The 25,532-nt window shown below is 45.4% G+C and overlaps 7 non-coding genes across 7 annotated transcripts; all 7 read left to right on the top strand.

Moving 5' to 3' along the window:
* The first annotated feature begins 1,307 nt into the window (after nt 1-1,307).
* LOC138565297 (U6 spliceosomal RNA) lies at nt 1,308-1,414 on the top strand. Its single transcript, XR_011301189.1, has one exon. It is a non-coding gene; the product is annotated as a U6 spliceosomal RNA (small nuclear RNA).
* Nucleotides 1,415-3,825: 2,411 nt separating this feature from the next.
* Nucleotides 3,826-3,932, top strand: LOC138565296 (U6 spliceosomal RNA). The gene has a single exon (XR_011301188.1). It is a non-coding gene; the product is annotated as a U6 spliceosomal RNA (small nuclear RNA).
* Nucleotides 3,933-6,353: 2,421 nt separating this feature from the next.
* LOC138565295 (U6 spliceosomal RNA) lies at nt 6,354-6,460 on the top strand. Its single transcript, XR_011301187.1, has one exon. It is a non-coding gene; the product is annotated as a U6 spliceosomal RNA (small nuclear RNA).
* A 2,411-nt stretch (nt 6,461-8,871) lies between these two features.
* Nucleotides 8,872-8,978, top strand: LOC138565294 (U6 spliceosomal RNA). Its single transcript, XR_011301186.1, has one exon. It is a non-coding gene; the product is annotated as a U6 spliceosomal RNA (small nuclear RNA).
* A 2,411-nt stretch (nt 8,979-11,389) lies between these two features.
* On the top strand, nt 11,390-11,496 carry LOC138565293 (U6 spliceosomal RNA). The gene has a single exon (XR_011301185.1). It is a non-coding gene; the product is annotated as a U6 spliceosomal RNA (small nuclear RNA).
* A 2,411-nt stretch (nt 11,497-13,907) lies between these two features.
* LOC138565292 (U6 spliceosomal RNA) lies at nt 13,908-14,014 on the top strand. Its single transcript, XR_011301184.1, has one exon. It is a non-coding gene; the product is annotated as a U6 spliceosomal RNA (small nuclear RNA).
* A 2,411-nt stretch (nt 14,015-16,425) lies between these two features.
* On the top strand, nt 16,426-16,532 carry LOC138565291 (U6 spliceosomal RNA). The gene has a single exon (XR_011301183.1). It is a non-coding gene; the product is annotated as a U6 spliceosomal RNA (small nuclear RNA).
* Nucleotides 16,533-25,532: the final 9,000 nt, after the last annotated feature.

Raw genomic sequence — 25,532 nt, 5'->3', positions numbered from 1 at the left:
AGGCTGAGCTGTTGATTGAGGATCCCTTTTGCCATGTCTCCCTAAGTTACAGAGGTCCAGAAAATTCCACCCTCAGCTCTCATAGAGAGGTCCTTGGCCGATCGTGGCCGATCAGAGGAGGGAAGTGTCGGAGGTGACTGCACACTGCCTCACCTTCACTGCTTTCTACAGTGGTAATGCTTTTGCAGAAGGGGCCTGTACAAGTGATTTTGTTCTGCGCTGTGGGAAAGTGACATTTATCCACTGACATTAACCAAACTACTTGCGCTGTTCAACGCACATGCATGCAGAGAAATAATGTTATGTTTTTTGGGGAAGGTCTAGAGGGTCCTGCTGATGATTCTTTTAAGCTGTCTGCTACTCTTGCTTTTACATAGAGTCTTCCCTGCCCAGGAATGTTTAAGGTATACTGTATGTCCCTCCCTTACAATGAAAACTCTGTTGAAAGCACAGAGGTACATAGGAATGGATCTGTTAAGAAATGAGACAAAAAGCCTGGAAAATGTAGAAACAGGTAGTATTTGGACTTAGCACATTTGACTGTGAGTTAGTTTATTGTATCAGTTGACCCACTGACCCCCTTACCTTTTGTGTAATACTTTTGCTCTCAGTGGGGTTGCCCAAAGTTCCCTTCTTAAAGCGGCTTTCTTATAAAAAAATCCTAGACCTGCTTTTTGTGGCACACATGCCTCATATCCCGTTGCAGTTGATAAAGTCACATCATCTCCCACCAGTACAAGCTGTAAAAGATTTCCAGGGCTTATCCAAGCAAACTAGACGTGGGTCGAAGGTTGAGCAATCCTTAAATCAGCAGCAAAGTTAAAATTGAAATCAGCCTCAGAATCCTTTATAGGATGGTCCAACATCTGTTGCTTACAGGGCTCAATCGGACAGCCTCTGGTGCTGACTCCTTAAGCCACCTCCTGTTTTTGCCTTGTCCTTGATACAGCCATGGGCCCACATACACTCAGAGGTACCGAGTTTTTCTCATGTCTATTGGGTCTATTGTGATGCTCTCAGGCTTGTATGACCCAGCCATTGTGATGGGGAGGGGGTTTTCATTTTGCAAGCACCCTGGACCATTAATCTTTATATCTTTAAATATAATTGGCATTAAACTAAAACCCTTTAGGGCCAGATCAATACAGCAGCAAAGAATGCTTATTCGTTGTTGTTTGCCTCTTCATTTCATACCACCCGATATCTAAATGGTGTTTGGACTTTCTGCCCTCTGAAATAAGGACATTTGGTATGGCAAACCTTTGACCAGAGGTCCTAATCAATGGTTTGATTGACTCTCCCTTTGCGCTTGCTTCTGCAACACATGTACTAATATTGGAATGATAATGGGAAATTTAAATCGGCCCCTGCTCTAAAGGATGACACGCACATTCGTAAAGCATTCACTATTTTTGGAACATGACTGGACAGAAACTTTCTTAATTTGCAAGTGTTGATTTTTTAATAGATCTTTCTTTATTGAAGATTGAAATTGTATGTTCATTCATATTACACGACAACACAATGCATTTTGCGCCAAATTCAACACTAATGCCTCAGGAGCCTTTTACTTGTGAGTCCTCTTGACTGAATGAACAGCCCCGTCCCCTTCAATTTCTTGACTTGTACTTTTACAAGTGGCACGCTTCTTTTGTTTTTTTTTATCCCATTCTACCAAACTCAGTATTATCACTTTCCCCCTTGTTGTGCACTCCAGCGTAAACTGCTTTAAGGTGCTATTTGCAAATATCGCTCTGAACTACAGCTTTACTTGCTTCTGGGCCTTAATCTTTAAATGGGGCTGAGCAGAGTACTCCGGGTTTGGCTGCTTTTAGTTGGTTGATTTCTTTTTTGATTTCTGTAACTTTCAAACAGTCCCATTGTGAAATACCATTGCCACAATGTGCTGCAGTGCATGAAAACCTAAAATTAATGGTAGGGAGAGGGAGAGGGGCTGGGGGGAAGAGAGAGTGCGGGAGGGTGGGAGGGAGCGAGGGAAGGAGACAGGGAGGAGAGAGAGAGAAAACAAAGAAAATATGGTATTTGGGGGCTATGTATTTGCATGGAAAAGATTTTAGCCTTTTAATCAAGTGGAAAGGGGCTCTGTGGTTGGTATCTCAGCCTGTTGATGCTTTGTTGAGTTGCTTGGAACATGCAAGGAAGGAGACCTGAAGCACTCCCGACCAGGTTGCATGTCTCCAAGTTACTGAAATCCAACAGACCTCCTCCCTGTGCCACAAACTTCTGGGCACTGAGCTCTGCAGTTGTTCCCCACAGGTCGCCAAGTGTCCCAGATTTACTTTCTCAGAGTTGCTAGTTACTGCTACCCCACCTCGACCACTATATTTTCCCCAGATACTTGCTACTGTGGAGTAAGCAGGGCTAAGAGAGAGGGAGAGGGGGTGTGCCTATGCAAATCATCTGCCAGTATGCTTCCTGGGAGGTCATTCCATCTCACCATCTGACACCTGGGCAGCGGCAGGTAATTTGGAGAACAGACATATTCGGACAGGCCACAGAGCAAAAGCTGGGCCGTTGATTGAGGATCCCTTTAGCCATGTCTCCCTAAGTTACTGAGGTCCAGAAAAATTCCACCCTCAGCTCTTATAGAGAGGTCCTTGGCCGATCGTGGCCGATCAGGGTCGGGGGTGGGGGGACTGCACACTGCCTCACCTTTTCACTGCTTTCTACAGCGGTAATGCTTTTGCAGAAGGGGCCTGTACAAGTGATTTTGTCTGCGCTGTGGGAAAGTGACATTTATCCACTGACATTAACCAAATTACTTGCGCTGTTCAACGCACATACATGCATAGAAATCATGTTATGTTTTTTGGGGAAGGTCTAGAGGGTCCTGCTGATGATTTATTAAGCTGTCTGCTACTCTTGCTTTTACATAGTCTTCCCTGCCCAGGCATGTTTAAGGCATACTGCATGTCCCTCCATTACAATGAAAACTCTGTTGAAAGCACAGAGGTACATAGGAATGGATCTGTTAAGAAATGAGACAAAAAGCCTGGAAAATGTAGAAACAGGTAGTATTTGGACTTAGCACATTTGACTGTGAGTTAGTTTATTGTATCAGTTGACCCACTGACCCCCTTACCTTTTGTGTAATACTTTTGCTCTCAGTGGGGTTGCCCAAAGTTCCCTTCTTAAAGCGGCTTTCTTATAAAAAAATCCTAGACCTGCTTTTTGTGGCACACATGCCTCATATCCCGTTGCAGTTGATAAAGTCACATCATCTCCCACCAGTACAAGCTGTAAAAGATTTCCAGGGCTTATCCAAGCAAACTAGACGTGGGTCGAAGGTTGAGCAATCCTTAAATCAGCAGCAAAGTTAAAATTGAAATCAGCCTCAGAATCCTTTATAGGATGGTCCAACATCTGTTGCTTACAGGGCTCAATCGGACAGCCTCTGGTGCTGACTCCTTAAGCCACCTCCTGTTTTTGCCTTGTCCTTGATACAGCCATGGGCCCACATACACTCAGAGGTACCGAGTTTTTCTCATGTCTATTGGGTCTATTGTGATGCTCTCAGGCTTGTATGACCCAGCCATTGTGATGGGGAGGGGGTTTTCATTTTGCAAGCACCCTGGACCATTAATCTTTATATCTTTAAATATAATTGGCATTAAACTAAAACCCTTTAGGGCCAGATCAATACAGCAGCAAAGAATGCTTATTCGTTGTTGTTTGCCTCTTCATTTCATACCACCCGATATCTAAATGGTGTTTGGACTTTCTGCCCTCTGAAATAAGGACATTTGGTATGGCAAACCTTTGACCAGAGGTCCTAATCAATGGTTTGATTGACTCTCCCTTTGCGCTTGCTTCTGCAACACATGTACTAATATTGGAATGATAATGGGAAATTTAAATCGGCCCCTGCTCTAAAGGATGACACGCACATTCGTAAAGCATTCACTATTTTTGGAACATGACTGGACAGAAACTTTCTTAATTTGCAAGTGTTGATTTTTTAATAGATCTTTCTTTATTGAAGATTGAAATTGTATGTTCATTCATATTACACGACAACACAATGCATTTTGCGCCAAATTCAACACTAATGCCTCAGGAGCCTTTTACTTGTGAGTCCTCTTGACTGAATGAACAGCCCCGTCCCCTTCAATTTCTTGACTTGTACTTTTACAAGTGGCACGCTTCTTTTGTTTTTTTTTATCCCATTCTACCAAACTCAGTATTATCACTTTCCCCCTTGTTGTGCACTCCAGCGTAAACTGCTTTAAGGTGCTATTTGCAAATATCGCTCTGAACTACAGCTTTACTTGCTTCTGGGCCTTAATCTTTAAATGGGGCTGAGCAGAGTACTCCGGGTTTGGCTGCTTTTAGTTGGTTGATTTCTTTTTTGATTTCTGTAACTTTCAAACAGTCCCATTGTGAAATACCATTGCCACAATGTGCTGCAGTGCATGAAAACTTAAAATTAATGGTAGGGAGAGGGAGAGGGGCTGGGGGGAAGAGAGAGTGCGGGAGGGTGGGAGGGAGCGAGGGAAGGAGACAGGGAGGAGAGAGAGAGAAAACAAAGAAAATATGGTATTTGGGGGCTATGTATTTGCATGGAAAAGATTTTAGCCTTTTAATCAAGTGGAAAGAGGCTCTGTGGTTGGTATCTCAGCCTGTTGATGCTTTGTTGAGTTGCTTGGAACATGCAAGGAAGGAGACCTGAAGCACTCCCGACCAGGTTGCATGTCTCCAAGTTACTGAAATCCAACAGACCTCCTCCCTGTGCCACAAACTTCTGGGCACTGAGCTCTGCAGTTGTTCCCCACAGGTCGCCAAGTGTCCCAGATTTACTTTCTCAGAGTTGCTAGTTACTGCTACCCCACCTCGACCACTATATTTTCCCCAGATACTTGCTACTGTGGAGTAAGCAGGGCTAAGAGAGAGGGAGAGGGGGTGTGCCTATGCAAATCATCTGCCAGTATGCTTCCTGGGAGGTCATTCCATCTCACCATCTGACACCTGGGCAGCGGCAGGTAATTTGGAGAACAGACATATTCGGACAGGCCACAGAGCAAAAGCTGGGCCGTTGATTGAGGATCCCTTTAGCCATGTCTCCCTAAGTTACTGAGGTCCAGAAAAATTCCACCCTCAGCTCTTATAGAGAGGTCCTTGGCCGATCGTGGCCGATCGTGGCCGATCAGGGTCGGGGGTGGGGGGACTGCACACTGCCTCACCTTTTCACTGCTTTCTACAGCGGTAATGCTTTTGCAGAAGGGGCCTGTACAAGTGATTTTGTCTGCGCTGTGGGAAAGTGACATTTATCCACTGACATTAACCAAATTACTTGCGCTGTTCAACGCACATACATGCATAGAAATCATGTTATGTTTTTTGGGGAAGGTCTAGAGGGTCCTGCTGATGATTTATTAAGCTGTCTGCTACTCTTGCTTTTACATAGTCTTCCCTGCCCAGGCATGTTTAAGGCATACTGCATGTCCCTCCATTACAATGAAAACTCTGTTGAAAGCACAGAGGTACATAGGAATGGATCTGTTAAGAAATGAGACAAAAAGCCTGGAAAATGTAGAAACAGGTAGTATTTGGACTTAGCACATTTGACTGTGAGTTAGTTTATTGTATCAGTTGACCCACTGACCCCCTTACCTTTTGTGTAATACTTTTGCTCTCAGTGGGGTTGCCCAAAGTTCCCTTCTTAAAGCGGCTTTCTTATAAAAAAATCCTAGACCTGCTTTTTGTGGCACACATGCCTCATATCCCGTTGCAGTTGATAAAGTCACATCATCTCCCACCAGTACAAGCTGTAAAAGATTTCCAGGGCTTATCCAAGCAAACTAGACGTGGGTCGAAGGTTGAGCAATCCTTAAATCAGCAGCAAAGTTAAAATTGAAATCAGCCTCAGAATCCTTTATAGGATGGTCCAACATCTGTTGCTTACAGGGCTCAATCGGACAGCCTCTGGTGCTGACTCCTTAAGCCACCTCCTGTTTTTGCCTTGTCCTTGATACAGCCATGGGCCCACATACACTCAGAGGTACCGAGTTTTTCTCATGTCTATTGGGTCTATTGTGATGCTCTCAGGCTTGTATGACCCAGCCATTGTGATGGGGAGGGGGTTTTCATTTTGCAAGCACCCTGGACCATTAATCTTTATATCTTTAAATATAATTGGCATTAAACTAAAACCCTTTAGGGCCAGATCAATACAGCAGCAAAGAATGCTTATTCGTTGTTGTTTGCCTCTTCATTTCATACCACCCGATATCTAAATGGTGTTTGGACTTTCTGCCCTCTGAAATAAGGACATTTGGTATGGCAAACCTTTGACCAGAGGTCCTAATCAATGGTTTGATTGACTCTCCCTTTGCGCTTGCTTCTGCAACACATGTACTAATATTGGAATGATAATGGGAAATTTAAATCGGCCCCTGCTCTAAAGGATGACACGCACATTCGTAAAGCATTCACTATTTTTGGAACATGACTGGACAGAAACTTTCTTAATTTGCAAGTGTTGATTTTTTAATAGATCTTTCTTTATTGAAGATTGAAATTGTATGTTCATTCATATTACACGACAACACAATGCATTTTGCGCCAAATTCAACACTAATGCCTCAGGAGCCTTTTACTTGTGAGTCCTCTTGACTGAATGAACAGCCCCGTCCCCTTCAATTTCTTGACTTGTACTTTTACAAGTGGCACGCTTCTTTTGTTTTTTTTTATCCCATTCTACCAAACTCAGTATTATCACTTTCCCCCTTGTTGTGCACTCCAGCGTAAACTGCTTTAAGGTGCTATTTGCAAATATCGCTCTGAACTACAGCTTTACTTGCTTCTGGGCCTTAATCTTTAAATGGGGCTGAGCAGAGTACTCCGGGTTTGGCTGCTTTTAGTTGGTTGATTTCTTTTTTGATTTCTGTAACTTTCAAACAGTCCCATTGTGAAATACCATTGCCACAATGTGCTGCAGTGCATGAAAACTTAAAATTAATGGTAGGGAGAGGGAGAGGGGCTGGGGGGAAGAGAGAGTGCGGGAGGGTGGGAGGGAGCGAGGGAAGGAGACAGGGAGGAGAGAGAGAGAAAACAAAGAAAATATGGTATTTGGGGGCTATGTATTTGCATGGAAAAGATTTTAGCCTTTTAATCAAGTGGAAAGGGGCTCTGTGGTTGGTATCTCAGCCTGTTGATGCTTTGTTGAGTTGCTTGGAACATGCAAGGAAGGAGACCTGAAGCACTCCCGACCAGGTTGCATGTCTCCAAGTTACTGAAATCCAACAGACCTCCTCCCTGTGCCACAAACTTCTGGGCACTGAGCTCTGCAGTTGTTCCCCACAGGTCGCCAAGTGTCCCAGATTTACTTTCTCAGAGTTGCTAGTTACTGCTACCCCACCTCGACCACTATATTTTCCCCAGATACTTGCTACTGTGGAGTAAGCAGGGCTAAGAGAGAGGGAGAGGGGGTGTGCCTATGCAAATCATCTGCCAGTATGCTTCCTGGGAGGTCATTCCATCTCACCATCTGACACCTGGGCAGCGGCAGGTAATTTGGAGAACAGACATATTCGGACAGGCCACAGAGCAAAAGCTGGGCCGTTGATTGAGGATCCCTTTAGCCATGTCTCCCTAAGTTACTGAGGTCCAGAAAAATTCCACCCTCAGCTCTTATAGAGAGGTCCTTGGCCGATCGTGGCCGATCAGGGTCGGGGGTGGGGGGACTGCACACTGCCTCACCTTTTCACTGCTTTCTACAGCGGTAATGCTTTTGCAGAAGGGGCCTGTACAAGTGATTTTGTCTGCGCTGTGGGAAAGTGACATTTATCCACTGACATTAACCAAATTACTTGCGCTGTTCAACGCACATACATGCATAGAAATCATGTTATGTTTTTTGGGGAAGGTCTAGAGGGTCCTGCTGATGATTTATTAAGCTGTCTGCTACTCTTGCTTTTACATAGTCTTCCCTGCCCAGGCATGTTTAAGGCATACTGCATGTCCCTCCATTACAATGAAAACTCTGTTGAAAGCACAGAGGTACATAGGAATGGATCTGTTAAGAAATGAGACAAAAAGCCTGGAAAATGTAGAAACAGGTAGTATTTGGACTTAGCACATTTGACTGTGAGTTAGTTTATTGTATCAGTTGACCCACTGACCCCCTTACCTTTTGTGTAATACTTTTGCTCTCAGTGGGGTTGCCCAAAGTTCCCTTCTTAAAGCGGCTTTCTTATAAAAAAATCCTAGACCTGCTTTTTGTGGCACACATGCCTCATATCCCGTTGCAGTTGATAAAGTCACATCATCTCCCACCAGTACAAGCTGTAAAAGATTTCCAGGGCTTATCCAAGCAAACTAGACGTGGGTCGAAGGTTGAGCAATCCTTAAATCAGCAGCAAAGTTAAAATTGAAATCAGCCTCAGAATCCTTTATAGGATGGTCCAACATCTGTTGCTTACAGGGCTCAATCGGACAGCCTCTGGTGCTGACTCCTTAAGCCACCTCCTGTTTTTGCCTTGTCCTTGATACAGCCATGGGCCCACATACACTCAGAGGTACCGAGTTTTTCTCATGTCTATTGGGTCTATTGTGATGCTCTCAGGCTTGTATGACCCAGCCATTGTGATGGGGAGGGGGTTTTCATTTTGCAAGCACCCTGGACCATTAATCTTTATATCTTTAAATATAATTGGCATTAAACTAAAACCCTTTAGGGCCAGATCAATACAGCAGCAAAGAATGCTTATTCGTTGTTGTTTGCCTCTTCATTTCATACCACCCGATATCTAAATGGTGTTTGGACTTTCTGCCCTCTGAAATAAGGACATTTGGTATGGCAAACCTTTGACCAGAGGTCCTAATCAATGGTTTGATTGACTCTCCCTTTGCGCTTGCTTCTGCAACACATGTACTAATATTGGAATGATAATGGGAAATTTAAATCGGCCCCTGCTCTAAAGGATGACACGCACATTCGTAAAGCATTCACTATTTTTGGAACATGACTGGACAGAAACTTTCTTAATTTGCAAGTGTTGATTTTTTAATAGATCTTTCTTTATTGAAGATTGAAATTGTATGTTCATTCATATTACACGACAACACAATGCATTTTGCGCCAAATTCAACACTAATGCCTCAGGAGCCTTTTACTTGTGAGTCCTCTTGACTGAATGAACAGCCCCGTCCCCTTCAATTTCTTGACTTGTACTTTTACAAGTGGCACGCTTCTTTTGTTTTTTTTTATCCCATTCTACCAAACTCAGTATTATCACTTTCCCCCTTGTTGTGCACTCCAGCGTAAACTGCTTTAAGGTGCTATTTGCAAATATCGCTCTGAACTACAGCTTTACTTGCTTCTGGGCCTTAATCTTTAAATGGGGCTGAGCAGAGTACTCCGGGTTTGGCTGCTTTTAGTTGGTTGATTTCTTTTTTGATTTCTGTAACTTTCAAACAGTCCCATTGTGAAATACCATTGCCACAATGTGCTGCAGTGCATGAAAACCTAAAATTAATGGTAGGGAGAGGGAGAGGGGCTGGGGGGAAGAGAGAGTGCGGGAGGGTGGGAGGGAGCGAGGGAAGGAGACAGGGAGGAGAGAGAGAGAAAACAAAGAAAATATGGTATTTGGGGGCTATGTATTTGCATGGAAAAGATTTTAGCCTTTTAATCAAGTGGAAAGGGGCTCTGTGGTTGGTATCTCAGCCTGTTGATGCTTTGTTGAGTTGCTTGGAACATGCAAGGAAGGAGACCTGAAGCACTCCCGACCAGGTTGCATGTCTCCAAGTTACTGAAATCCAACAGACCTCCTCCCTGTGCCACAAACTTCTGGGCACTGAGCTCTGCAGTTGTTCCCCACAGGTCGCCAAGTGTCCCAGATTTACTTTCTCAGAGTTGCTAGTTACTGCTACCCCACCTCGACCACTATATTTTCCCCAGATACTTGCTACTGTGGAGTAAGCAGGGCTAAGAGAGAGGGAGAGGGGGTGTGCCTATGCAAATCATCTGCCAGTATGCTTCCTGGGAGGTCATTCCATCTCACCATCTGACACCTGGGCAGCGGCAGGTAATTTGGAGAACAGACATATTCGGACAGGCCACAGAGCAAAAGCTGGGCCGTTGATTGAGGATCCCTTTAGCCATGTCTCCCTAAGTTACTGAGGTCCAGAAAAATTCCACCCTCAGCTCTTATAGAGAGGTCCTTGGCCGATCGTGGCCGATCAGGGTCGGGGGTGGGGGGACTGCACACTGCCTCACCTTTTCACTGCTTTCTACAGCGGTAATGCTTTTGCAGAAGGGGCCTGTACAAGTGATTTTGTCTGCGCTGTGGGAAAGTGACATTTATCCACTGACATTAACCAAATTACTTGCGCTGTTCAACGCACATACATGCATAGAAATCATGTTATGTTTTTTGGGGAAGGTCTAGAGGGTCCTGCTGATGATTTATTAAGCTGTCTGCTACTCTTGCTTTTACATAGTCTTCCCTGCCCAGGCATGTTTAAGGCATACTGCATGTCCCTCCATTACAATGAAAACTCTGTTGAAAGCACAGAGGTACATAGGAATGGATCTGTTAAGAAATGAGACAAAAAGCCTGGAAAATGTAGAAACAGGTAGTATTTGGACTTAGCACATTTGACTGTGAGTTAGTTTATTGTATCAGTTGACCCACTGACCCCCTTACCTTTTGTGTAATACTTTTGCTCTCAGTGGGGTTGCCCAAAGTTCCCTTCTTAAAGCGGCTTTCTTATAAAAAAATCCTAGACCTGCTTTTTGTGGCACACATGCCTCATATCCCGTTGCAGTTGATAAAGTCACATCATCTCCCACCAGTACAAGCTGTAAAAGATTTCCAGGGCTTATCCAAGCAAACTAGACGTGGGTCGAAGGTTGAGCAATCCTTAAATCAGCAGCAAAGTTAAAATTGAAATCAGCCTCAGAATCCTTTATAGGATGGTCCAACATCTGTTGCTTACAGGGCTCAATCGGACAGCCTCTGGTGCTGACTCCTTAAGCCACCTCCTGTTTTTGCCTTGTCCTTGATACAGCCATGGGCCCACATACACTCAGAGGTACCGAGTTTTTCTCATGTCTATTGGGTCTATTGTGATGCTCTCAGGCTTGTATGACCCAGCCATTGTGATGGGGAGGGGGTTTTCATTTTGCAAGCACCCTGGACCATTAATCTTTATATCTTTAAATATAATTGGCATTAAACTAAAACCCTTTAGGGCCAGATCAATACAGCAGCAAAGAATGCTTATTCGTTGTTGTTTGCCTCTTCATTTCATACCACCCGATATCTAAATGGTGTTTGGACTTTCTGCCCTCTGAAATAAGGACATTTGGTATGGCAAACCTTTGACCAGAGGTCCTAATCAATGGTTTGATTGACTCTCCCTTTGCGCTTGCTTCTGCAACACATGTACTAATATTGGAATGATAATGGGAAATTTAAATCGGCCCCTGCTCTAAAGGATGACACGCACATTCGTAAAGCATTCACTATTTTTGGAACATGACTGGACAGAAACTTTCTTAATTTGCAAGTGTTGATTTTTTAATAGATCTTTCTTTATTGAAGATTGAAATTGTATGTTCATTCATATTACACGACAACACAATGCATTTTGCGCCAAATTCAACACTAATGCCTCAGGAGCCTTTTACTTGTGAGTCCTCTTGACTGAATGAACAGCCCCGTCCCCTTCAATTTCTTGACTTGTACTTTTACAAGTGGCACGCTTCTTTTGTTTTTTTTTATCCCATTCTACCAAACTCAGTATTATCACTTTCCCCCTTGTTGTGCACTCCAGCGTAAACTGCTTTAAGGTGCTATTTGCAAATATCGCTCTGAACTACAGCTTTACTTGCTTCTGGGCCTTAATCTTTAAATGGGGCTGAGCAGAGTACTCCGGGTTTGGCTGCTTTTAGTTGGTTGATTTCTTTTTTGATTTCTGTAACTTTCAAACAGTCCCATTGTGAAATACCATTGCCACAATGTGCTGCAGTGCATGAAAACCTAAAATTAATGGTAGGGAGAGGGAGAGGGGCTGGGGGGAAGAGAGAGTGCGGGAGGGTGGGAGGGAGCGAGGGAAGGAGACAGGGAGGAGAGAGAGAGAAAACAAAGAAAATATGGTATTTGGGGGCTATGTATTTGCATGGAAAAGATTTTAGCCTTTTAATCAAGTGGAAAGGGGCTCTGTGGTTGGTATCTCAGCCTGTTGATGCTTTGTTGAGTTGCTTGGAACATGCAAGGAAGGAGACCTGAAGCACTCCCGACCAGGTTGCATGTCTCCAAGTTACTGAAATCCAACAGACCTCCTCCCTGTGCCACAAACTTCTGGGCACTGAGCTCTGCAGTTGTTCCCCACAGGTCGCCAAGTGTCCCAGATTTACTTTCTCAGAGTTGCTAGTTACTGCTACCCCACCTCGACCACTATATTTTCCCCAGATACTTGCTACTGTGGAGTAAGCAGGGCTAAGAGAGAGGGAGAGGGGGTGTGCCTATGCAAATCATCTGCCAGTATGCTTCCTGGGAGGTCATTCCATCTCACCATCTGACACCTGGGCAGCGGCAGGTAATTTGGAGAACAGACATATTCGGACAGGCCACAGAGCAAAAGCTGGGCCGTTGATTGAGGATCCCTTTAGCCATGTCTCCCTAAGTTACTGAGGTCCAGAAAAATTCCACCCTCAGCTCTTATAGAGAGGTCCTTGGCCGATCGTGGCCGATCAGGGTCGGGGGTGGGGGGACTGCACACTGCCTCACCTTTTCACTGCTTTCTACAGCGGTAATGCTTTTGCAGAAGGGGCCTGTACAAGTGATTTTGTCTGCGCTGTGGGAAAGTGACATTTATCCACTGACATTAACCAAATTACTTGCGCTGTTCAACGCACATACATGCATAGAAATCATGTTATGTTTTTTGGGGAAGGTCTAGAGGGTCCTGCTGATGATTTATTAAGCTGTCTGCTACTCTTGCTTTTACATAGTCTTCCCTGCCCAGGCATGTTTAAGGCATACTGCATGTCCCTCCATTACAATGAAAACTCTGTTGAAAGCACAGAGGTACATAGGAATGGATCTGTTAAGAAATGAGACAAAAAGCCTGGAAAATGTAGAAACAGGTAGTATTTGGACTTAGCACATTTGACTGTGAGTTAGTTTATTGTATCAGTTGACCCACTGACCCCCTTACCTTTTGTGTAATACTTTTGCTCTCAGTGGGGTTGCCCAAAGTTCCCTTCTTAAAGCGGCTTTCTTATAAAAAAATCCTAGACCTGCTTTTTGTGGCACACATGCCTCATATCCCGTTGCAGTTGATAAAGTCACATCATCTCCCACCAGTACAAGCTGTAAAAGATTTCCAGGGCTTATCCAAGCAAACTAGACGTGGGTCGAAGGTTGAGCAATCCTTAAATCAGCAGCAAAGTTAAAATTGAAATCAGCCTCAGAATCCTTTATAGGATGGTCCAACATCTGTTGCTTACAGGGCTCAATCGGACAGCCTCTGGTGCTGACTCCTTAAGCCACCTCCTGTTTTTGCCTTGTCCTTGATACAGCCATGGGCCCACATACACTCAGAGGTACCGAGTTTTTCTCATGTCTATTGGGTCTATTGTGATGCTCTCAGGCTTGTATGACCCAGCCATTGTGATGGGGAGGGGGTTTTCATTTTGCAAGCACCCTGGACCATTAATCTTTATATCTTTAAATATAATTGGCATTAAACTAAAACCCTTTAGGGCCAGATCAATACAGCAGCAAAGAATGCTTATTCGTTGTTGTTTGCCTCTTCATTTCATACCACCCGATATCTAAATGGTGTTTGGACTTTCTGCCCTCTGAAATAAGGACATTTGGTATGGCAAACCTTTGACCAGAGGTCCTAATCAATGGTTTGATTGACTCTCCCTTTGCGCTTGCTTCTGCAACACATGTACTAATATTGGAATGATAATGGGAAATTTAAATCGGCCCCTGCTCTAAAGGATGACACGCACATTCGTAAAGCATTCACTATTTTTGGAACATGACTGGACAGAAACTTTCTTAATTTGCAAGTGTTGATTTTTTAATAGATCTTTCTTTATTGAAGATTGAAATTGTATGTTCATTCATATTACACGACAACACAATGCATTTTGCGCCAAATTCAACACTAATGCCTCAGGAGCCTTTTACTTGTGAGTCCTCTTGACTGAATGAACAGCCCCGTCCCCTTCAATTTCTTGACTTGTACTTTTACAAGTGGCACGCTTCTTTTGTTTTTTTTTATCCCATTCTACCAAACTCAGTATTATCACTTTCCCCCTTGTTGTGCACTCCAGCGTAAACTGCTTTAAGGTGCTATTTGCAAATATCGCTCTGAACTACAGCTTTACTTGCTTCTGGGCCTTAATCTTTAAATGGGGCTGAGCAGAGTACTCCGGGTTTGGCTGCTTTTAGTTGGTTGATTTCTTTTTTGATTTCTGTAACTTTCAAACAGTCCCATTGTGAAATACCATTGCCACAATGTGCTGCAGTGCATGAAAACCTAAAATTAATGGTAGGGAGAGGGAGAGGGGCTGGGGGGAAGAGAGAGTGCGGGAGGGTGGGAGGGAGCGAGGGAAGGAGACAGGGAGGAGAGAGAGAGAAAACAAAGAAAATATGGTATTTGGGGGCTATGTATTTGCATGGAAAAGATTTTAGCCTTTTAATCAAGTGGAAAGGGGCTCTGTGGTTGGTATCTCAGCCTGTTGATGCTTTGTTGAGTTGCTTGGAACATGCAAGGAAGGAGACCTGAAGCACTCCCGACCAGGTTGCATGTCTCCAAGTTACTGAAATCCAACAGACCTCCTCCCTGTGCCACAAACTTCTGGGCACTGAGCTCTGCAGTTGTTCCCCACAGGTCGCCAAGTGTCCCAGATTTACTTTCTCAGAGTTGCTAGTTACTGCTACCCCACCTCGACCACTATATTTTCCCCAGATACTTGCTACTGTGGAGTAAGCAGGGCTAAGAGAGAGGGAGAGGGGGTGTGCCTATGCAAATCATCTGCCAGTATGCTTCCTGGGAGGTCATTCCATCTCACCATCTGACACCTGGGCAGCGGCAGGTAATTTGGAGAACAGACATATTCGGACAGGCCACAGAGCAAAAGCTGGGCCGTTGATTGAGGATCCCTTTAGCCATGTCTCCCTAAGTTACTGAGGTCCAGAAAAATTCCACCCTCAGCTCTTATAGAGAGGTCCTTGGCCGATCGTGGCCGATCAGGGTCGGGGGTGGGGGGACTGCACACTGCCTCACCTTTTCACTGCTTTCTACAGCGGTAATGCTTTTGCAGAAGGGGCCTGTACAAGTGATTTTGTCTGCGCTGTGGGAAAGTGACATTTATCCACTGACATTAACCAAATTACTTGCGCTGTTCAACGCACATACATGCATAGAAATCATGTTATGTTTTTTGGGGAAGGTCTAGAGGGTCCTGCTGATGATTTATTAAGCTGTCTGCTACTCTTGCTTTTACATAGTCTTCCCTGCCCAGGCATGTTTAAGGCATACTGCATGTCCCTCCATTACAATGAAAACTCTGTTGAAAGCACAGAGGTACATAGGAATGGATCTGTTAAGAAATGAGACAAAAAGCCTGGAAAATGTAGAAACAGGTAGTATTTGGACTTAGCACATTTGACTGTGAGTTAGTTTATTGTATCAGTTGACCCACTGACCCCCTTACCTTTTGTGTAATACTTTTGCTCTCAGTGGGGTTGCCCAAAGTTCCCTTCTTAAAGCGGCTTTCTTATAAAAAAATCCTAGACCTGCTTTTTGTGGCACACATGCCTCATATCCCGTTGCAGTTGATAAAGTCACATCATCTCCCACCAGTACAAGCTGTAAAAGATTTCCAGGGCTTATCCAAGCAAACTAGACGTGGGTCGAAGGTTGAGCAATCCTTAAATCAGCAGCAAAGTTAAAATTGAAATCAGCCTCAGAATCCTTTATAGGATGGTCCAACATCTGTTGCTTACAGGGCTCAATCGGACAGCCTCTGGTGCTGACTCCTTAAGCCACCTCCTGTTTTTGCCTTGTCCTTGATACAGCCATGGGCCCACATACACTCAGAGGTACCGAGTTTTTCTCATGTCTATTGGGTCTATTGTGATGCTCTCAGGCTTGTATGACCCAGCCATTGTGATGGGGAGGGGGTTTTCATTTTGCAAGCACCCTGGACCATTAATCTTTATATCTTTAAATATAATTGGCATTAAACTAAAACCCTTTAGGGCCAGATCAATACAGCAGCAAAGAATGCTTATTCGTTGTTGTTTGCCTCTTCATTTCATACCACCCGATATCTAAATGGTGTTTGGACTTTCTGCCCTCTGAAATAAGGACATTTGGTATGGCAAACCTTTGACCAGAGGTCCTAATCAATGGTTTGATTGACTCTCCCTTTGCGCTTGCTTCTGCAACACATGTACTAATATTGGAATGATAATGGGAAATTTAAATCGGCCCCTGCTCTAAAGGATGACACGCACATTCGTAAAGCATTCACTATTTTTGGAACATGACTGGACAGAAACTTTCTTAATTTGCAAGTGTTGATTTTTTAATAGATCTTTCTTTATTGAAGATTGAAATTGTATGTTCATTCATATTACACGACAACACAATGCATTTTGCGCCAAATTCAACACTAATGCCTCAGGAGCCTTTTACTTGTGAGTCCTCTTGACTGAATGAACAGCCCCGTCCCCTTCAATTTCTTGACTTGTACTTTTACAAGTGGCACGCTTCTTTTGTTTTTTTTTATCCCATTCTACCAAACTCAGTATTATCACTTTCCCCCTTGTTGTGCACTCCAGCGTAAACTGCTTTAAGGTGCTATTTGCAAATATCGCTCTGAACTACAGCTTTACTTGCTTCTGGGCCTTAATCTTTAAATGGGGCTGAGCAGAGTACTCCGGGTTTGGCTGCTTTTAGTTGGTTGATTTCTTTTTTGATTTCTGTAACTTTCAAACAGTCCCATTGTGAAATACCATTGCCACAATGTGCTGCAGTGCATGAAAACTTAAAATTAATGGTAGGGAGAGGGAGAGGGGCTGGGGGGAAGAGAGAGTGCGGGAGGGTGGGAGGGAGCGAGGGAAGGAGACAGGGAGGAGAGAGAGAGAAAACAAAGAAAATATGGTATTTGGGGGCTATGTATTTGCATGGAAAAGATTTTAGCCTTTTAATCAAGTGGAAAGGGGCTCTGTGGTTGGTATCTCAGCCTGTTGATGCTTTGTTGAGTTGCTTGGAACATGCAAGGAAGGAGACCTGAAGCACTCCCGACCAGGTTGCATGTCTCCAAGTTACTGAAATCCAACAGACCTCCTCCCTGTGCCACAAACTTCTGGGCACTGAGCTCTGCAGTTGTTCCCCACAGGTCGCCAAGTGTCCCAGATTTACTTTCTCAGAGTTGCTAGTTACTGCTACCCCACCTCGACCACTATATTTTCCCCAGATACTTGCTACTGTGGAGTAAGCAGGGCTAAGAGAGAGGGAGAGGGGGTGTGCCTATGCAAATCATCTGCCAGTATGCTTCCTGGGAGGTCATTCCATCTCACCATCTGACACCTGGGCAGCGGCAGGTAATTTGGAGAACAGACATATTCGGACAGGCCACAGAGCAAAAGCTGGGCCGTTGATTGAGGATCCCTTTAGCCATGTCTCCCTAAGTTACTGAGGTCCAGAAAAATTCCACCCTCAGCTCTTATAGAGAGGTCCTTGGCCGATCGTGGCCGATCAGGGTCGGGGGTGGGGGGACTGCACACTGCCTCACCTTTTCACTGCTTTCTACAGCGGTAATGCTTTTGCAGAAGGGGCCTGTACAAGTGATTTTGTCTGCGCTGTGGGAAAGTGACATTTATCCACTGACATTAACCAAATTACTTGCGCTGTTCAACGCACATACATGCATAGAAATCATGTTATGTTTTTTGGGGAAGGTCTAGAGGGTCCTGCTGATGATTTATTAAGCTGTCTGCTACTCTTGCTTTTACATAGTCTTCCCTGCCCAGGCATGTTTAAGGCATACTGCATGTCCCTCCATTACAATGAAAACTCTGTTGAAAGCACAGAGGTACATAGGAATGGATCTGTTAAGAACTGAAACAAAAAGCCTGGAAAAATGTCGAAACGCGTAGGATTTGGACTTACAATTAACTGACTCACATTCAGATGTGCTATCCCTTGCCCCCCTGACCCCCTTTCCTTTTGTGTAATCCTTTTGTTCTCAGTAGGGTTTTCCAAAGTGGCTTTCAAATAAAAGATCATAGACCTGCATTTTGTGGCACACATGCCTCATATCCCGTTGCTCTTGATAAACTCACATCATCTCCCACCAATACAAGCTGTAAAAGATTTTCAGGGCTTAGCCAAGCAAACTAGACGCGGGTCGAAGGTTGAGCAATCCTTTAATCAGCAGCAAAGTTAACATTGAAATAAGCCTCAGAATCTCTTAAAGGATGGTCCAACATCTGTTGCTGGCAGTGCGCAATGGGGCAGCCTGGGTCCTGACACCTTAAGCCATCTCCTATTCTTGCCTTGTCCTTGATCCAGCCATGGGCCCACATGCACTCAGAGGTACAGAGTGTTTCTCATGTCTCTGGGTCTGCTGTGATGCTCTCACTCTTGCATCACCCAGCCATCGTGATGGGGAGAGGGGTGTCGATTTGCAAGCACCGTTGAGCATGAATCTTTTTATCTTTAAATATAATTGGCATTAAACCAAACCCTTTAGGACCAGATCAATAAAGCAGCAAAGAATGCTGATGTATTGCTGTTTGCCGCTTAATTCCATACCATCCGACATCTAAATGGTGTTTGGTCAAACGTTTGCCATATCAAATGTCCTTATGTTAAAGAGCAGAAAGTCCAGAGGTCCTAATCAATGGTTTGGTTGGCTCTCCCTTTGCGCTTGCCTTAAGGCGTCAGCCCGATTGCGCCCTGCAAGCAACCAGTGTTGGCCCATCCTTTAAGAGATTCTGAAGCTGATTTCAATGTTATTTTTGCTGCTGATTTAAGGATTGCTCAACCTTCGGCCCACGTCTAATTTCCTTGGCTATGCCCTTGACATCTTTTACAGCTTGTATTGGTGGGAGATGATGTGAGTTTATCAAGAGCAACGGGATATGAGGCATGTGGGCCATAAAAAACATGTCTAGGATCTTTTTTTATAAGAAAGTCTCTTTAAGTAGGGAACTTTGGACAACACTGCTGAGAGCAAAAGGATTACACAAAAGGTAAGCGGGTCAGTGGGTCAAGGGATAGCACATCTGACTGTGAGTCCGTTTATTGTAAGTCCAAATCCTACCTGTTTCAACATTTTTCCAGGCTTTTGGTTTCATTTCTTAACAGATCCATTCCTATGTACCTCAGCAAAACATGTACTAATATTGGAATGAAAATGGGAAAATAGAATTGGCCCCTGCTTCAAAGGATGACACGCACATTCGTAAAGCATTCACTATTTTTGGCACACGACAGGACAGAAACTTTCTTAATCTGCAAGTATTTATTTTTTAATACATCTTTTTTTTTTTTTTTTTTAATAACATATTTTATTTATTTTATAAACGTAAACATATACATACAAGTTAATAACAAGTCATCGCTCGGGCATACAGGCAATCACTAAGCATAGCTCTTCATGCACATTGCAAGTTTCAGAGTTTTAGGTCCTTCATGAAATGGGTTACTAGGCGTCCAAATTATACATTGTGCAGATGAGTCTTCGCAGGACTCCAAACGTTTATCAAGTCTATTCATGGGTTCGCAGATCCCTACGTGTCTTCCCATTTTTGCCAGATCTTGCGTGCTTTCCCTGTCAAGTCTATTCATGAGTTCGCAGAGCCCTACGTGTCTTCCCATTTTTGCCAGATCTTGCGTGCTTTCCCTGGGCACCCTCTGGTAGTGTATATTCTCATTTCCATTTGCACACAGATATCCACGTCTGTTATCCATTGGTCACATTGAGGGGATAAGGGTGAGCCCCACAATTGGGCCAGATTCCTCTTTATGAGTCCCGTGGTTGTTGCCAGCATGAGTTTCTCATATCGGAGGATGTCTAGGTCGTCATCCATCCCTAGTAATAGCAATTTGGGGTCCATGGGTATTCGTCGGCCGATGACTGCCGATAACCTGTCACAACATTTCTGCCAGAAAATTTGGATTCGTGGGCATTCCCACAAGATGTGAAAAAAGGTCCCCCTCGCCTGTTGGCACCTTAGACAGTTGGGATCAGTTGCTCTCCCCCATTGATGTAAAGCTTCTCTCGGATAGTATACCCTGTGTAGAATTTTGAGTTGGATCAATCTGATTCTAGCCGAGATGGCAATTTCCCTCGGATACATGAGTGCTTTGATCCATTCTTCCGGTTGTATTGGTCCCACATCTCTTTCCCATTTTGCTTTCAGATCTGTAAGTTCCGTTGTGGCGAAAGAGGCTATTGCATTGTACATTGTGGAGGTTATTTTATTATCGATACGATCTACCACGATGTTTCTCTCAATTGGTGTGCAATCTGGAATGTTCGGTGGGTCGATCTCACATGTGATAAGTGCGTGATGTATTTGTCTGTAATGGAAGTGTTCTGTGGGGGGTAGGTTGAATTTGTCCTGCAGGGTCTGGAATGGTATTATTGCTCCATCTTGTATTATGTCTGCTAGCCTTGTTATCCCAGCTGATTCCCAGGTCGCCCATTTTGGGATTTTACTTAGCTCCGGCAGACGTTTGTTACGCCATAGGGGCTGTGCCAGCGTGAGTTTCCCATCCCATCCCAGGTGCTTGTGTGCATCTAGCCATATTTGCGTTCTATGTGCTCTAATCGTGTTGGGGATCATGCGTACCCTACTATTGTAGAGGGTCTCTAATGGGGTGAGCCCGGCACTCATCTGGCTATCCGCTTTAATATGTGGTAGTTCAGGGTTGTTATGCAGGATATCATTTATCACCGGCATCTGGGCTGCCCAATAATATGTTTGTAGGTGGGGCAGTCCTATACCTCCTTCCCATGCGGAACGTTGTAGGGTTTTGAGCGCGATCCGTGGATGCCCTCCACCCCAGAGGAGCTTTCTGAGAGTCTCATCTATTTTTAGGAATTCTATCTTGGGTACATACAGTGGGGCGTTTTGGAGGATGTACACGAATCGTGGCAGAGTGAGCATTTTAAACATTGCCGCCCTTCCTAGCAGGGTGAGGGGTAGGGTCATCCAGTGTTTCACATCATTCGCGAATCTATCTCTGATTGGATGGAGATTTTGGGGAACATATTGCGTGAGGTCCGTCGCAACCTGTACCCCAAGATATCTGAAATGCTCGGTTTCTACTCTATATGGGCAATTGTGTAGAGCTGTCGTATCAGTTCCTTGGATCGGAAAAAGGATGGATTTGTTATAGTTTACCCGTAGACCACTAAATGCTCCGTATCTATTTAGTATTTGGGTGACGATGGGGTATGATACTAGTGGATCACTCATGTAGATCAGTAAATCGTCGGCATAGAGGGAAACCCTATCCTCCCAATCTCGGGCCCACCGGAACCCCTTCCACAACTGTGATTCTCTCAGCATTATTGCCAGGGGCTCGATTGCCAGTGCAAATAGCATTGCCGAAAGGGGACAGCCCTGCCTGGTCCCTTTACCCAGGTTAATACTACGTGATGTCCACCCGTTTACCCTTATCTCAGCTGTCGGTGTGTTGTAGAGCAGCTTGACCCAGCCTATGAATTGCTCACCCAACCCCATTTTACCCATAATGCTCCACAAGGCCTCCCAGTGGACTGAATCGAAGGCTTTTTCGAAATCAATCGCGAGGAGTGCTAGTGCATCCCGCAGCGATGGAGACTTCTCAATGGCGGCATGTAGCCTGTGGATATTCATTCGTGTGGATCTCCGTGGCATAAAGCCACATTGGTCTGGATGGATAAGGGTGTGTATGACTGTCTGGAGCCTGTTAGCCAGTGTCTTGGCCAGTATCTTAGCTTCTATGTTTATAAGTGAGATCGGCCTGTAGGAGCTGCATATGTTTGCTGGTTTGCCTTCCTTATGTATCACCACTATAGTGGCCTTTCTCAGATCCGGGGGCAGAATTCCTTTACCTTTGGCATATAGGAACATTTTATGCATCTGTGGTACTATGTGCTCATTGCCGATCTTTTTCCAAGCTTCCACTGGGAAGCCGTTAGGCCCTGGGGTTTTCCCATTTTGGAGTTGGGATAGGGCTGTCGACAGTTCTTCCTCTGTAATCCCTGTTTCCAAACTCGCTCTTTGCGTATCGCTTAGGTGTGGAATGGTGAGTGTGTCCAGGATGCTGGGATCCAGTGCAGTCGTCGGGGGAGCGTACAATGCCTCATAGTACTCTGCAAAGGTTTCAGCAATGCTTGAGTCGGTATAGGTCTGTTCTGCATTCCTGGTAGTGATACATCTTATCTGGTGTTGACCCTCCTCTCTTTTTTCCAGCCACGCCAGCATTTTGCCGGCCTTGTCTCCAGTCTCGTATAGCCTGGTACGCATTGTCCTGTGTGCCTGTTTCGCACAGGTAAGTGTGACATCATGCAGCTTCTTTTGTGTCGCTTGTAGGGCTCTGTTGTCATCTGATGCGCCTGTGTTTATATATCGCACTTCAGCGTTTCTGACCTCTGTTTCAGCGTCTTCAACCTCCTTCCTGTGCGCTTTTTTGTGTGCAGCAGTCCAGCTCAGTACTACCCCTCTCAGGGTTGCTTTGTACGCCTCCCATATGGTTCCTAGGTCCTCTATCGAGTCCTGGTTTGTTTCGAAATATGAGACAGTGGCTTCCTGCATCTTTTCTACTAACTCTTTGAACCCTAAATAATACGAGTTCAGGCGCCAAGTCAGTGGAGGCCTGGGTCGTTCTGTTTCGAGTAGGATCTTCAGCGGTGAGTGGTCCGAGATCCCCCTGGGCTGGAGTGTTGCCTCCGTTACTTTATGTATGTCTACACCAGGGAGGAAGAAGTAGTCTAGTCTAGACAACGATGCATGCGCGCCTGAATGGAAAGAGTATTGTTTCTCCATCTGGTGCAGATCCCTCCATGCATCCTTCAGTCCCAATGCTGTGGCAAAGATGGCTAATTTCGTCGGTATCATCGGATTTCTCCCCCTGATATGTGTACGATCTAGATTAATGTCCATTACATCATTGAAGTCTCCACCTACAACTAGTATATCCGCGGTGTTGTTGGCTATGATCGGTGTGATGTCGTCGAGTAAGGTATTTGTGAGCGCCGGGGGAGCATAGACCGCCAGTATGGCAATGGTTTGATTCCATAGCGTTCCATTTATGTGGACAAATCTCCCTCCGGTGTCCTGGGTTATGTTGGATATCTCTATAGTGATTCTTTTGTGTATTAATATAAGCACACCTCTCGAGCCCATCGAGAAACCTGCATGTATTGCTGTACGGTATTTGGTTCTTTTGAAAAATTGGCATCTTGTGCCGGCCAAATGTGTCTCAGTAAGCAGTATTAGGTCCGGGTTATTTCGATTCAGGTATTGTGTTACTAGTCTTCTCTTGATACTGCTTCCCAGGCCATTGACATTCCATGTCATGATGTTAAGTTTTTTGGTGTCTGTCCCTTTCGCACTCATTTCTTATCTTGTTCGTATGTCTGTGCCATTGGTAGCAGTTTAGACGAGAGGAGTCCTGCTCTATCGGTGTTTGGACTGCCCTGTTGTCTTCCCATTTCAGCGTGCTTGTCTAAGCCGTGCTTTCCTTGTTGCCAGCATAGAACGTGAACAAATCCCAACTTACCCCCCTCCCTATACTCCTTCCCCAACTGAAGCATCTGTCGCCCACACAACCAAACTTAATCAAACCGTTGAACTTGGGGTATCTCTTGTCACTGTGGCGGTGGAGGTGCCGTAGTGAAGAGTCCGTAACTTGCTTAGGCCGCCGTGGGTTGGTGGTACCACGGCGGGTGATTGCAGGGTCTGTTCTATACCGATTGCAATCGGGGGGGTGGCTTGCGTGATGTGTCTTAACGCAGCCGCCAGCCGTTCTGAGTAGTGTTCTTTCCTGCTCGTGCCTCCGTATGTTTGTCGGTTGTGTTTAGGCGTCGGCATTCTGTGCTATTTCTTCCATCGGTTGCTGTGGCGGCTCATTTGGTGGCCTGTTTGGTCGGGGTCTATTTCTACGGTTTTCCTGTCTTCTCCATGGGCCCCATTCACCTTCTAGGTTGCGTTCTGCCCAGCTCCATGCCTCTCTTGGATCAGTGAAATGCACAGTAGTGCCCTTATGAAAGATTTTTAGCTGGGCTGGGAATAGCAGACCATATTTCACATTCAGCCCTTGTAATCTCTTTTTGAGAGTGTCAAAGGATTGCCTTGCTCTTTGTACCTCTTTGGTGAAGTCGGGGAAGAAGGCTATCCTGGAGCCGTTATAGGTCATGGCTCCATTCGTCCTTGCCATGTGGAGTATCGCGTCGCGATCTCTGTAATTTAGGATCTTGGCTATTATCGCTCGTGGCGGTGCTCCGGGAGTTGGTCTGCCAGTTGGTATCCGGTGTGCCCGTTCAATTGAGAAGAAGTTTGAGAGAGATTTAGGAGCGAATAAATCGGCGAGCCATTGTTCGAGGAACAGCTCCATGCTGGGTCCTTCTTCTTTCTCTGGCAGGCCGAGGATGCGGATATTATTTCTTCTCGATCGGCCCTCTCCCTCTTCCACCCTCTCCTCCAGTAGTTTAATGCGACCTAGTGCTGCATTCATTTGCTGGCCCATGCCTCTCACATTGTCTTCTGCCACTGATATGCGCGCCTCCGCCTCCCCTGTACGAGATGATAATTTCTGCAGGTCATGGCGCAGCAGAGAGACCTCCGTACAGATGCTATCCATTTTGACTTCCATGGCAGATCGAGAATTGGAGATAGCATTCATCACGTCCCTAAGGGATATGTCGGCCTCAGGGTCTGGTGATTCATCGGTTCTATTCTGGGCCGTGGAAGATGTCGGGGCAGGCGTTGTGTATTGTTCCATTGTGTTCTGGGTTCCAGTTCTTCTAAGCCTATCTTTGCCCATGTCCGGTGTGTGGGGGGGTGCTGCTCTTGTGTTTCCCCCCGTTATTCTTGGCAGAGGTCGGGGAAGCGTAGGCGGGCTGGCGGACGGTAAGCCCGGGGTGCCGTTTACTAAGTTTCGGTGTCTCAGGATCGCGTCTCCCCTCCTCCCCTTCCTCCTTACCGGCTCCGCCGTATACCGCTCACCAGGCTTCGTTCGGCACCGCAGCGGCCGTTGCTGCTGTCGAAGGATCGGAGCGCCCGCTCTGCTTGGTCTGTCGTGCTGGTCCCGCAAAGTCCGTTGTTGTTGCAGGCCTCGGCGAAGCCGGGGGTCATTCCGATAGATGGGCGTCCCAGCAAGGACCGCGGGGAGTGGGGGGGGTCAGCACTGATAGCTTGGGCGGCTGAGTCCCCCAGCGATGGTTGGCGTCGAATCTGCTGGATGGGCCCCTCCCAATTTCAGACGAGTTTCTTTCGATTTCCACGAGAGGCAGCGCCTGTGGGTCTAGATTGTGT

The sequence above is a fragment of the Ambystoma mexicanum genome, chromosome 1q (genome assembly GCF_040938575.1).
Source record: "Ambystoma mexicanum isolate Mex_15411 chromosome 1q, UKY_AmexF1_1, whole genome shotgun sequence".
Lineage (NCBI taxonomy): Eukaryota > Metazoa > Chordata > Amphibia > Caudata > Ambystomatidae > Ambystoma > Ambystoma mexicanum.
The sequence above is the reverse complement of the archived record's forward strand: the minus strand, read 5'-3'. Positions and strand labels throughout refer to the sequence as shown.